Raw genomic sequence first — 14,054 nt, 5'->3', positions numbered from 1 at the left:
GTGTGTATGTGTATGTGTGTATGTGAGCGCGCGTGTGCGTCTGTGTGCACACGCCCACCTCACGTGTATATATACACGACCAATCCTGTGTGTGTTTGTGTGTGTGTGTGTGTGTGTGTGAAATACTTAGAAATGTTTGTTAAAGCAGAGTAACATGAAGGTTGGGAAGCTTGGACAATGAGGCCAAGGATCAGGTGTGTGTGTGTGTCTCTAGTTGTAGTAGTAGTAGGAGTGGTAGTAGTAGTATTTATATATATATTCGAAAGCAAGTCCATGGATCATGTTTTTAATTTTCAACCGGCTTACACACACATATCCAAACTGTCTGCCTCCATCTCCTCATTCATGTGGAGACATACAATTTTCTGCTGCTGCTTCTTGCTGCAGAACAGTCCTTCCAAACGGCAGCAGTGAGGTGTGTGTGTGTGTGTGTGTGTGTGTGTGTGTGTGTGTGTGTGTGTGTGTGTGTGTGTGTGTGTGTGTGTGTGTGTGTGTGTGTGTGTGTGTGTGTGTGTGTGTGTGTGTGTGTGTGTGTGTGTGTGTGTGTGTGTGTGTTCGAGCGCAGTGCCCAGATGTGCGTCCCGTCCGCCGCCACCACCATCTAACCCACAAATGTCTCCATGCATGGAGACACAACTCTGTGTCTCCATGCTGAAAGCGTATTGATCGGATCTGGGCGTCTGTTGTTGCCCTGATGGAATTTGAGCTGTTACTGTAGTTTGCGACACACACACACACACACACACACACACACACACACACACACACACACACACACGATGAAAGAATGTGTTAAATGTGCCAAAACAAACTCTACCAGTCATGTGGGACTCCAAGGTTGTCCGTGTGTGTGTGTGTGGGCGGATGAGTTTGATCGAGGCACTGCTGAGTGTGGCACTTTGCAAACACTTAAAAGGATTTGTCAATGGTTGCCTTGCGCGGCTTACAGACGGTGTCAGTGTGGCTGCAGCACTGAGCTGAGTCCAAGTCTTAATTGAATCAATTAGGCACCACATCCTTAAATCCCCAGGATGCTGCTGCTGTTGCCCTGGCGACACGCTCGGACACCTTGACTCGCACAGGGGGGCCGGTTTGCTTCTATGGTCTCTGTCAGGTTTACCTGTTGATTAGGGGGTTAAGATGGGTGGTTGAGAATAAAGTTCCTAGAGTTTGTGATTTAAGATTTAAGTTTAAGATTTATTGCCAGTGCAACGAGTGCTGTGATCGAGTTCGATGCGTCACACAAGACCAGATATTTCAAGACAGTGAAACCAAAAATTTGCTCGGAAATGTAATCTGGTGCTTTTCTTTGTGTTTGGATATTACGCTCAAGTTTGGTTAAAGGTGCATTCTGTCAGTTTTCTTGACTTGTCGTTAGTTAGTTGTGATGCTTCGTGTGTCCAGGCTGCTGCGTTCCGTATAGGCTCCTCTCGGATGTGTTTATATCATTGTCCCCTCTCTCATGATTAATTCACGCTTCATCCATCATTGATGGCCGCGGCGTGTCAAGATGAGGTCGCTGATGGGGGGGGGGGGGGTCAGATGTTAGCTGATCGCTGTGGATGTAGACTCGCATCCTCCTGGGTGGCAAAGTTGGGAGTGGGGTAAATGCAAGGAGGAGGAGACATATTCAGCTTTTTCGGTTTCCCCTTCTCCTCCAGTGTGTTATAGTTTTTTTTGTGTATGTAAAAGTTCTGAAAAGTTAAAAAGCCATAAGTCGGCGGAAGCTCCTTGTCCCGACAGAGATCACTGCCGACCCTTCTCAAACGCCTCGTCAGCAGTCCGAACGACACTTCCGTAAGATGGTGACATCACCGTCTCCTTTAAGATTTCCTCGCCTGTTTCCCAAGAAATACTTTTGCAGACACCTTGTTGCTGGTGTGTGTTGTGTTTGCACAACATCAGCCTGAAAGGGAAGCATCCCATTATTTCAGAGAGTCCCCCGCTTTGACCCTCTTTTCCTCGCGTCTTGTAGTTTGACTTTACTTTATCTTCTCCCCTCAGATGTTTATGCCTTATCATCACATCCCACCATTCCTACTTTTCTCTCATATCCTTCCTTCTTCACTAGTTAATCCCACATTTTACTCTATCTCTTTCTTTTTTGTCCACCGGCCACATTGTCCTCTAAGTAAATCTAACACCCCGTGTTCCCCCCGTGACAATTACACCTGCAACTCTTAAAATCAAACACCGTTTTTGCACCTTCGTTACAGCTCGACGCCTCTCCCGCACAGTCAGGACGAAACAAACGAAAAAACGCGAAGGAAAACAGGAGTTTGTCTTGAGTGCTCCTCTGGCTCCGGACCAGCCGTTGCCCTCGGTACACAGCTCCCATCTTGGCGAGAAGGCGATGGGCAGTAACCTTGAGGGGACGACTCCGAGAGCGGAGGCGCAGTGATCGCAGATACCTATTGCAGCTTAGAGAGCGGCGAGTAGGCAGCTCATTGATTAATGCTGTAAACAGACTTAGAGCTCCTTGGTTTTTTTTGCCTCACAGAGCCTAATGGAGGGAGGGAGTGTTTAGCTCTCCGCGTCCCAGAGCACCCCGTGATTCGCACTGGAAATGATAACACTACTGGGGTTTACATTTTTACAACGCGCTCCCCCCAGAGATTACATCGGAAACCGTCTGGAGGCAAGGTCGTCAAGTGCTGAATAATGAAAGTGTTCATTACAGAAAGGCAGTGGTGGGTCTGTTTCAAATCCTGGGCAGTAGAGTCTCAATGGATGGTCGACTGAAGGAAACAAGCGTTCATATATTTCTTTTTTTCGTTATATGTACAGCGGGTACACTGATTTCATGCCACCCTCCACTTAATGCCCGATCAGTACCGGAGCCGCTTCCTGTTTTTATCAATTATTTATTTTCATTCAGGAAAGACAATTGTGAATAACTAAAGTACCTGAGCACAATCTCGCTCGGGGGCTTTTATTCTGATGTACAGGGTAAATTATTAAGTGCTCTTGACGAGCCTACAATCGAACTCTCCGCGGCATCGTCGTGTTTGTTTACATCACACCACATTTTCCCATAATGCCCTTTGACAACAGCCGGGATTGTGTGCTGGTACCGAGCGGCAAAGCCCCCGCGACGTCACCTGCTGGTTCGCATTTTGACCGGCTTCATTTTTCGAACCCGGTGACTACGTCCATTTTTATGTACAGTCTACAGTATATGTTTGTACTTCACCTGTTGTTTCCACATGTGGTTGAACTGAGCAGTTGAGGAAAGCGCGAGGCGCCCCCTGCATCAAAGATAAACATGTCTTTTTGTGTTTCGGGCTGCAACTAACAATTATTTTCATCGTCACGAGAATTTGTGCACTATTTTCTCAATTTATAGATTGTTTTGGCTTTAAAACGTCAGAATATTGAGGAAAAAAAACCTCATGCTGTCATGTCATCAGTTTAACCTACACAACATAATTCAGTTTACTTTAATCTCTGGCAAAGAAGCGTTAACCCCAACCCAGACATCATTTGTTTCCTTTTCTCTCCAAATTAAGCGACATCAGTTTCTTTGTCTGTCTTTTTTCTCTCAAAGCTGCTTTAAAACCAGCTGAGAGGAGCTTGTCAGGATCCGTGGCTCCGTCTCCCCCCAACGGTGAACGTCACTTCTGTTGGCCTCTCGCCGCCTCCTTTTTATGGTTGTTGTCGTTACTGCATCCACAGTGAAGCTCTGCAGTTCGTCTCTGACTTTACGCTGGTACGGACTACAGGCCTTTCTCTTTACACGCGAGAAGTCCACGAGCAAAACTTCACAGACAGGAACAGAAAAACTTTTATTCCGTTGCCCCTCGCGCCTCATGCTCCTCCAAACATTCGGCGCGTCATTCGGTATTCCGAGTGCACCGCAGGCTTCACTGGAACCCTTCTCCTCGAGCGCTCCCTCTGCTTGCCTCCCTATTTTCGTCCCTGTACACCTGATGTGACATCCGCCCATCCACCCCAATCCGTCCGCTGGCCGCTCTCCCGGCTCATTCCCCAAACCTGTCACACCACTCCGCCCTCCGCGCCCCTGCCAGCCTGTCAGCGGTGAGGGACGACGGTGTGAAGCCCCCCGGACGGCAGCGGCTGCTCTGAATACCAAAACGCACCTCCCCTGCTCTTTTTTCATCCCCCCATCCCTCCCTGGAGCGGCGGCCCTCTCACTCCCCTCGTCCACTCCCTCTGTCTCACAGCGTTTACGCTTATGTCACATTTCTTTACCTCCTTTTCCTCCAAGAAAGAAATGGCCGACGTGAGAGGACGAATAATGAAGGTCCGCCCCATGTGTGATCGCTCATTTAAGGAATCCCACCTCCCCCCCCCAGGATGTTTAGCGACATGTGCTTCTTCATTCATCCTTGTTAACACTGCCTATGCAGCCGCATTGCGGTAATGAAGAGGCCGGCAGAAACGAAGATAGCGTCCTCACATGAGCCATGCCTCTCACTGGCAGGCACCATGACTTAGCAGGCGCGTGTGCGTGCGTGCGTGCGTGAAAAGCAGTGGAGATGAGTGTGTATGCTGATTCACCAAGACTGCTTCTCTTTCTACTCGCTGACTGGTCGTGCTGCGATGTCAGCAGCAGCAGTGTCTTCCAGGTTGCTGCTGCTGGTGGAGATGTTGTAGTTAAGAGACGTGCGCGAGTGCGCGCGCGCACACACACACACACACACACACACACACACACACTTTCCATCTCTCTCTCTCTCTGAGATTTTTGGCCTCTTTTCTTTTCTCCTGACTCCTAATTGGTCTCTCTCCGTCAGCGAGCCGTCCCTGCAGCTGTTTCACCCCCTCTGAGATGAGATGAGGTCAGCTCCTTCTAAACAGTGCAGATACATAACTGAGACCAGAGCCTGGCAGCTCCTCCTCCGTCATGACGAACGATAACCCGTGACGCTGCAGCTGGTTCTTTTTGTGTTTTCAGCCAAAAAATACACAAGTTTATGACGATTTTTTAAATGTTGCTGTTTTCACACATGAACTCCAGATATTAGCCTTGGAAATTGGGGTCTGAACATTTTCCAGATTTTGACTCAGAAGGAGATTTTCCGGATTCAGACGAGGGGCGGGCGCACTGGGTGGAGCGCCCGCCCCTGCTGTACTCTCACATGGGCTCACTCTGACATTTTTCAAAAAATCTTATTAGGGGGCTTGCAGGAAAAAGTTACGACAAAATGTCCTTAGGAACATTTGCTTTCTCACATACAACCCCCTCTGGAAGATTTCAGGAAAATTGTCTGGACTTCAGTGCAGGTCTGAAAGCAGCTCCACTGCAAAACGACAGTAATTATCACAGTAAAAGAGATATGTTTTTAATGTTGCCTCCGCTAAAGAAAGAAATGGATATCCATTTTCAAAATGTAACCCAGAACAATTGGTGCTGGGTAAGGTTTTTTTTTTTTTAAATTTCAATTTAAAAAAAACACAACCAGTCATCCCTATATTTTCTTGTGTGTTAGAATAAATGCTCTGGCAGTTGCATCGAGCTTTCTTTAACGTGGGTACGAGAATGTAAATCCCTGACCAGCACTGCAACAGTAAGTGCAGTTGTTTGACTTGACTGTTACCCTGGTTTTTTTTCCCTCCTTCCTGTCATCCATTAACATTTCTCAGTGCTTTGCTGCACAGAGTTCTGATACTGACGTCCCGATAAGGATAATGTTTGTGCCCCCACCAGCCTGACAAACAGCAGCAGGGCGGCCTGGTCCGGAGTGGGTTTTGAAAATGTTGTGCTGCTGTTCGCAGAGACGCTCCACCACCTGACGCTGACGTGTGTGTGCGTGCGTGTGTGCGTGCGTGCGTGTGCGTGCGTGCGTGTGCGTGTGTGCGTGCGTGTGCGTGTGCGTGTGTGCGTGTGCGTGTGCGTGTGCGTGTGTGTGTGTGTGTGTGGAGACATATTGGCCACAGGCTGATTAACTCCACAAATAGTGTCTCTTGTGTCACCATGAGACGGCAGACAGGGACCTGCTTCAGAAAAAAATGGAGAAATATTGATGGAAATGAATCAACACACAGGTGCACATGTGGACAGAGCTGGTGGAAGGATGATCTGATGGCTGATTGAGTGGAGTTTCCTCCAGATGCACACTCGCCGCTCTCTGTGGAGAGCAGATTTGGGGATTTTGTTTTCTGGCTGGGTCTGTGTGAAGCGTCCCCTGCGGTGTTACTGCAGAGGCGATAACGGGGGGAAAAGAGAGAAGAGGCAGCTGGCACAACGCTGTCTCAGAAATTTTCCCTGAGATGGGATTCTTTTTCTTTTGAGGGATGGATTTTATATGGTGAGGACAAAAGAAGACATAGGAAGGAAAGTGGGGTCAAAGAGATGGAGGAGAAAAGGAAAGAGAGAGGATTGGACAGGTAGCAAGGGGACAAAGATGAGAAGGAACAGTAATAATCCCGAGGCCGTTGCTGCCGTTAATCACGGTAATAGTATGGATTCTCTGTTGTGGCTGTCGGAAACGATTCCGCCTGCTGTTCATCAAGCCCAACATTGACTATCTCAGTTACCACACACAGCCGGTATTTCCAATCATGTCCTGCAAGCAAACCGGGGTCTGCATGTGTGAGCGGACTGCATATGTGCGTGCAAGCATGCATGATAATGACAAAATTAAGGCACGTTCTGAATTGGTTTCCACTTCTGGGTGCCTTTTTAGCCTTAATGGGACCCAGACGGATTTCTGGGAGCTCATATAAATTTGCTCTGCCAGACTTTGGTCTGGATTTCCCTCCGTTGGCAAGTGATTTCCCCTCCTGCAGAAAACTTGCTGGTCCAATCACAACCCTTTATCTGATAATGGGCAGGTTTTACAACACGACGCAGGAGAGAAGCGACTTTTGTGAACGACTAAAGACGGCTGCCGCTGACGAACGAGCATTTGGCCAAAAGTACCCGATATTTTCACGTCTCCACCAACAATGGCAACACTGGTTCAAAGACATTGTGGCATCACCTTGCTCCTCCAGTTGGGAACATCGTTTACTCTCGGGGTCATAAATCAGTTGCAAAGACTCAATCCCAGAGTTCAGTCTGCCGGCTGGTTGGTTGATTGGTTGGTTAGGTCGGCTGGTACTTCAGACTTGGCCCCGCGCCCGAGCTCATGAGCCTCCGTTAATACTCCACTCCGCCGGCGCAGCCCACTCAGCTGTTTTAGTCGTGGTGTTGCTGCGCCACGAGGAATCGATTTCCGGGCCCACTCTCTGCTCGTGCCCCGTGACAACATCACGTATCAAACGCATGTAAAAGCCCCACCGCCCTACTCCTGTAACACGCCCTCCCAAACACCACCTACTCCGCCAGCTGCGGCCGTGGCCCCATCTGCTGCAGCAGCACTGCTGCTGTTTCCACCAAAAACCCTCAGCATGAGAACCAGAGCGTTTCACATCAGACAAATAACATCATTCCTTTTTTTCATATATATATCTTCCCCTGTCCTTTGGAAGATCATCTTTGACACGTTTGACTTATGATCAGGTTGCGATGTCATGAGACATTTCGTCCTGACGTGGGGCACGGGGAGGCGGCCATTTTTCTCACTAGGCCATTAATGCACCGCGCGTGCGCTCCTTCCCGCCACCTCGTGATGTGGGATGGCATGCTCCGCGGAGATGAGGATCCCTGAGTGTCTTCATTCGAATTCATAGATGTCAGGATCTCCAGCCCGGGCCAATTTGGCTTGCTCTGCTCCTCAGCCTCCCTAATAGGTTATTGATCGGGTCCAATCTCATCCCCGCCTGTTAAGTCCGCCGACACATCCAGAGCCGCCGCGACGCGCCCAAGGGCCTGCTCTCCGCGGGAGAAGTCGAGGACACCGGCGGCAGCAGCAGCAGCTGCGGCAGGAGGAGACGGAGGACGTCTCTTGCTCACAGCGTGTTCGACTCACTGCTTTTAATTCATGATGTTTTGCCTCTGCGCGGTTGTGCCGGTGTGTGCTCACAGTGATCACTGATTGGATTTGTTTTGACAGCTCTGCCTCCTCTGCATTCAGCTCGCGAAGGCCCTTTTTCTTATTTTCTGCTAATAAGCCAATCCCAGGACACAAATCGAAGGGGGTTTCTGCCGCTGACATGAGAAGAGAAGATTTGCACTCTCTTCTCTCGAGAGAGTGTACGATTGGTTATCAGGTGTTTTTTTAAAGGCCGAAACAAACACACACACACACTGACACGCTGCCGACCTGCCGCCAACTCTCTGAGGTCTCTGAGCAAATTGACTCAGTAGATCACATGCACACTGCTCGCTGTTTGAAGAAAGCAGCAGGAGGATGTGTCGCTTCTTGACATTGCGCTGATGCAGTCACTTCGGATATGATGTGTTGCGGCAAAATATATTCAGCGTTTGAGGAGTGGCGACCCACCGGGACTCGAATTTTGTATTTTGGCCAGAGCCATGTTGGTTTTTTGGAACCAGAAGCAACCATATTTGGAAGAGCAAGGGGTGTGGCCTGATTGAGAGCTCGTCCACCCACACCTGCCACAATGCCCCGATTGGACACTACTAGCCGTCAATCACGCTGTATCCACGCCACCAATGCATACGGTGCTTTATCGCCTATTTCACACTCTTGAAACTAGAGATTGAACCATTAACTCCTCAGGAAAATGTTTACTGACGCTATAAATCATGTGGGAAGGAGAGTCGTCTTCTCATGGGCTTCTATAGAAACCAGTGGAGTCGCCCTCTGCCGGTCATTCCAGAGAATACAGGCTTCAGGCACTTTCTGCATTGGCTTCACTTTGCAGAGCCGCTGACTATGTCCTTCTTAAAAAAAATATATACGGTCTATGGGAGCGGCTTGTTCTGACCTCTTTAGTGTGGAGTGTCCTCCCCTGCTTCAGGGGTCATGACCGGGTCATGTTGTGTATATTTAGTGCAGCTGCAGCATTTCTTGTATATTTCCCGTCACCATCGTGCACCATGGGGTTTGAACCGTGAGCTACTAATGGCCGAATAAGCTCCGTGTGTTTGTCTTACCAGTCCTCGAGGTCGACGTTCGTTTTTGGCTCCATCAGTTGTTTGTCTGGTTCGTTCGTTCCCACAACAGCTCCCGGAATTATCCAATCACCGGAAAATGATGTTACTCCGGCATTTAGCCGTGAAGTTGAATGAGCGGTGATACTGACGCGGTTTTGAAACGTTGGCCCGATGGCCTCATTGTTGCCGTTGCTCGTCCCGCAGGAGGGTTTCGGCGTTTTTTTTTATCTGGGAATGGCGATCATCTGTGGAATGCGGTTATTTTGGGCTTTGTTGCGCACAGTGCGAACGGCTATGAAGCTCCGCCAGTGTATTGTTACCAACAGGTGCTTGTTCTCCCCTGCGAGGAGGCCGCTGGGAAACAGTCGACTTCAAGCAAACAGTTGCTTCTGTCATCAAATTTTTTTTTAATGTTTAAATCTCAGGCCTTTGTCTCGCGTCTTTCTGTGATCGTCCGCCGACGCAAGACTAGAACACGCTTCACTTCCTAGAGTTACAGTTAGAACGGCACCGAGGAGATTATCAATGTGATCACAACATCAAATGTGTGTTTAGAATTCAGTCTGTTTAATCTGAAGGTCTTTAATCTTTATTCTGAAAGCTGTCTCTTGGTCCCTCAGAGACAGCTGTCCTTTGTCCTGCCGTGTGTGTGTGTGTGTGTGTGTGTGTGTGTGTGTGTGTGTGTGTGTGTGTGTGTGTGTGTGTGTGTGTGTGTGTGTGTGTGTGTGTGTGTGTGTGTGTGTGTGTGTGTGTGTGTGTGTGTGTGTGTGTGTGTGTGTGTGTGTGTGTGTGTGTGTGTGTGTTTTAATACAATTCATCAAAACCTCATCAGGCATCATTCAGGACCCATCATTTGTATGCTGGTCGCTCGTCACCTCTCTGGCACACGTCCTGTAAATGAAGAGTGGTTTCAAGGTGGCGCTGGCGTTATGGTCTCTTAACCTTTTTTTTAATGATTCCAGCCAAGCTGTCGCACTGAAAAAAAAAATTACTCTTGGAGTGGTTGTTGTAGTCACAGGAACATTCTTGCATTTCTGGAAGATTCACTCAGCAAAGAGGAATGTGCTCCAACTGGAGTGATTTAAATGTAGATGCACAACCTGTTTTTCTTCCATCTCGTGTGTAAAGAATGAGGAGTGTTAAACTGTCTGGAATGTCCTGGTGTTAACCGGCCTTTTGGATTTTAATCTCGTGTGTCTTTTACACCACGGACTAATTATAAAAACGGTTGAATCTCAGTACCTCCGGAGATCTGAGAACTGAGCAAATCGACCCGCCGCGGCCGAGGGGAAAACTGAAAACTCCACTAATGAACTGGCAGATCTTGACAGAGGAAAGATCCAAAATTTGGGCTTTTGAAAAATAAAAAAAAGAAGGTGAAGTTGCCTTGAGCTCCCAGTTTGAGCAGGGCCGACCGCCTGGCTCATCCTGTAGTCACGATACCGAGCCTTCCTCTTAAATTGGTCCAGGACTTAGCGGATGCTTTGCTGCCGCCTGTAAGACCTCCTCAAGTCGGGGGGGGTCTCCTCAGGAGCTGGCAGGGGAGCGCAGCTCACACTGGATTCAACACTCCTGTCCCAGGAACCACACCTATAGTTGAGAAGCGAACACACGTGCAATGCTCGCAGATGGACGGGCGCCAAGCAGCGGCACATGCACATACGCACACATGACGAATAAAGTTCAGATTCCTCTTGACAGCCCCCCGCCCGTCCGTTGACCTGCGCGACCCCCTCACAGCGGGTTTGGCACGAGATGGCTCCAGACTGGACATATGTGAGAAGAAATAGATGCGCTTGTCATGAAGCACGTGCACATTGCCTTTGTTTTCACACAATGTGCGGCGTCGTGTGAGATGTGTAAGGGCAAATATAAAACCTGTGTCTGTGAAACGAAGGTGTCCTCGTCTCGAGGATACGAGAACGGGCAGGGAATCATCTCTTCTTCGTTTTCTCTTACAGTGATGTAACTGTGGCATTTGAGATTTTGTTTTGCAAAAAAAATAATCTCAAGTATGTCACAACATTATGACACAAAAGGATTTAATGATCCTGTTGTCCACATCTGCTTCTTGCTCCTTATCAGTTGTAAACTCCGTCCATATTAACACACCTGAAAACGCATATCACCATATGACCATTCACGTGGTTATGTGTGCGCTTGTGTAAACAGGAAGCAGGTTGTTTACTCTGCAGTCGGTTGCTTAGTAGTAGTGAAGTGAAGTACGAGCAGAGTTTTCTTTTCTTGGAACTGTTACTGACATGAATTGTTTTTTTAACGTTTTGCCTTCACTGCTGGTAGTCGTGACTGATAAGAGCCAATCAGGAAGCGGATGCTCCCGAGTCGTAAGGGTCGCGGCAGTGATGCCCTTTGAAACTAAAACGTAGTAATGTGGATGTTGCCTGAGGATCCTAGCTCAGTTTTGTTTATTCATCATTTCACTCGTATTAAGTATTTTTTTCTCCTCAAATTCAGTGTTTATTTCTTCTCTTTTTGCTTTTACTTCTCTGCAGTGCGCACACACACGCACACACACACACACACACACACACACAGTGATGAAGTTGGCAACTTACTCACCACTGCTGTGAGTCACACGTCTGATGAATGGCAGAGAGGAATTCCTCCCTGACCATGAGTCCACGCTGACTTAAGGAATTCTAACATCACTGATTCTATCGTGAAGCAGCTCTTGGCGGTTGATCATTCAGTTACCGCAGACCGAAAAAAACAAAAAAACAACTTCCAACAAATGGCACACACACACACACACACACACACACACACACACACACACACACACACACACACACACACACACACACACACACAGACACAGACATCAGCGATCAGCGTTAAGGGACAGTGCAATTCTTTGTCCATGTTTTGGCACATTAACCACATGACTAACTAATGACGGTCTTTTAAGCGTATAAGTCAATTTAAAACTGTTTTTCTACATCCCAGGCAATCACTGTTTTTTTTAAAATGTATTTATTTATTTCACTTTGGTTTTAAAAACAGATGGCAGGGACTTGATTTTTTGGGAAATTCAACCTTTTCTTTTGCTGTTATTTATTCATTTTTCATCACAGGGTGTTGCAGCCGAGAACAGACACAAATCCAATACGTTGTCAGAAAATCCAAGACGAAAGACGAGCAATCAGGCGATGATGGCGATTCTGAAAAGGATGATGTCAACTTTGTTTGTTTCTTGCATTAAATAGGTTTGACTCACAAGGATGAACCAATAGTAGCCTGAGAGCAGTTATCTCTGATTCCGGCTGTTTGCAGAAGACAGTAGCTGGCACGGATGTGAAATAATATGTGACTTGTTGAAGTTAATGGTCCGTAACCAGGAAGAACCATCGGCGTGTTCTTTGAACGGCTGGATGCAGTTTGTGAGTTATAACAGCGCTGAGATTTTTAATCTCCACAGGTCCTTGATACCTTGTGCTTTCTCTTCCGCCTCAGCCCTCCTGATCTCACGTCGCTCTCTTTGTTCAAGCCATCTGTTTGTTTACCCCCGGATTTATTGTCCTTTTTTTTTTTTTGTCTTATTTTTTATGACCACGCTGCAGCGAACACCGGCCGCTGCGATATGCAAATACACGACCGGCTTTGTCTCCGGCCACAACAACGGCGTGATCGCGAGGTTTCCTCGAGTGAGGCGGTGCCGGCGGAGTCGAGCCGAGAGGTTAAAGGGTCGGAGGACGGAGCCCAGGAATAGAAACACATTGAGCACACTTCATCCCCCTGTAGATTTGCCGCCGAGCAGTTTTGACGAATGAAGCCGTACTGAATTTAACATACACACAAATACTTAGAGGCACACATGCCTCCTAATGCTTCCCCCCAAAAAGCCTGCTGTTTCTCAACTAATGATCCTGCTCGGTGCCCAAAGTCGTTTCTATTATCGGGACGTGCTCCTGTTCATCCATCATTGGCTGCTTGGTGATGCAGGGTGGCAGGGCGCATAAGTGGCCTCCGCGCTTCCCTCCTCTTTTAGCCCCTCTGTCTGACCCTCCTCCTCCCCCCTTCTTTCTCCTTTTATCTCCTCCGTCCTTCTGTTTTCCTCTTGCTCATCTGTGTCGGGTTTTTACGTGAGAGACGGGCAGAAGTAGAGCAGCAGGCTTTATTCTCCTCCTCCTCCTCTGTGTGGGGGCATACTACTGTCCTCAAAGGAAGGAGGGTCTGTCGATAGGAAGGGGAAACAATGCCCCTAATGGAGTTCACGTTAACATCGTCAAAAGATGTTCATGTTCACCGGGCCGACATTGATTCCGATCTGGAATCGGCCGCAGACGAGTTGGATAAGACTCGAGCTGCAACAGTTAATCCATGAATCGGTTCGGTTTTATTTTAAAAAAGGTCAAAAAATTCTCTGATTTCAGCTTCTTAAATGTGAATATGTTCTGGTTTCTTTGCTCCTCTGTGACAGTGAACTAAACATCTTTGGTGTGTGGACGAAATGAAAAAAAAAAATCATCTTGGGGTTTTGGGAAACACGATCCACATTTTTCTCCATTTTATGGACCAAACAACTAATCGACCAATCGAGAAAATAATCCCCAGATTAATCGAAGATGAACATATCCATCAGTTGCAGCACCTAGATACAAAGTTTAGGCGCCTTCTTCGGCGCACACGGGAAGCAGCAGGTGCAGGTAAAGGCATCAGTTTACCTCCTACAGTTTCATGCGAAAGCTCGTCAGCGCCGCTTCCCTTTGTCTCCGGAGGGAACGGTGCCTTTTACAGCTCCTGCGCGTAAAACTCGCCACACTTGTTTGTTGGTTTCAGGGGGAGTTTCTGGGCAGCGTTGTGTTTCCCTACCGGAGCCTGTTTTTCCACATTGAAGGACGACGGCGGCATTTTTGTCATTGCATTCGTAATGGCTTTTGCCTCGCTTGCAAATTCGTGGCGGAGATACCAGACACTCAGCTGCGTCAAAACAACGTCCTCCACAACCGGCGTGTATAGCTGCAGGTGGGGAGTATCGAGGATGAAAAGTCCCAGGGCCTCTGTTGCCTGTAACCATACCAGCCAGTGTCAGTTACACTGCAGACATCTAATCCCCGGGAGTGGG

General features: G+C 48.1%; 1 protein-coding gene across 2 annotated transcripts in view; it reads left to right on the top strand.

Annotated features, from left to right (window-relative positions):
- The window catches only part of magi3a (membrane associated guanylate kinase, WW and PDZ domain containing 3a), a 105,522-nt gene that overhangs the window by 1,428 nt on the left and 90,040 nt on the right, over positions 1 to 14,054 (top strand). The gene's annotated exons all lie outside the window — the stretch shown is intronic.

This window comes from Scophthalmus maximus, chromosome 3 (genome assembly GCF_022379125.1).
Source record: "Scophthalmus maximus strain ysfricsl-2021 chromosome 3, ASM2237912v1, whole genome shotgun sequence".
NCBI classification, from domain to species: Eukaryota; Metazoa; Chordata; class Actinopteri; order Pleuronectiformes; family Scophthalmidae; genus Scophthalmus; species Scophthalmus maximus.
This window is presented reverse-complemented; position numbering and strand designations above follow the sequence as displayed.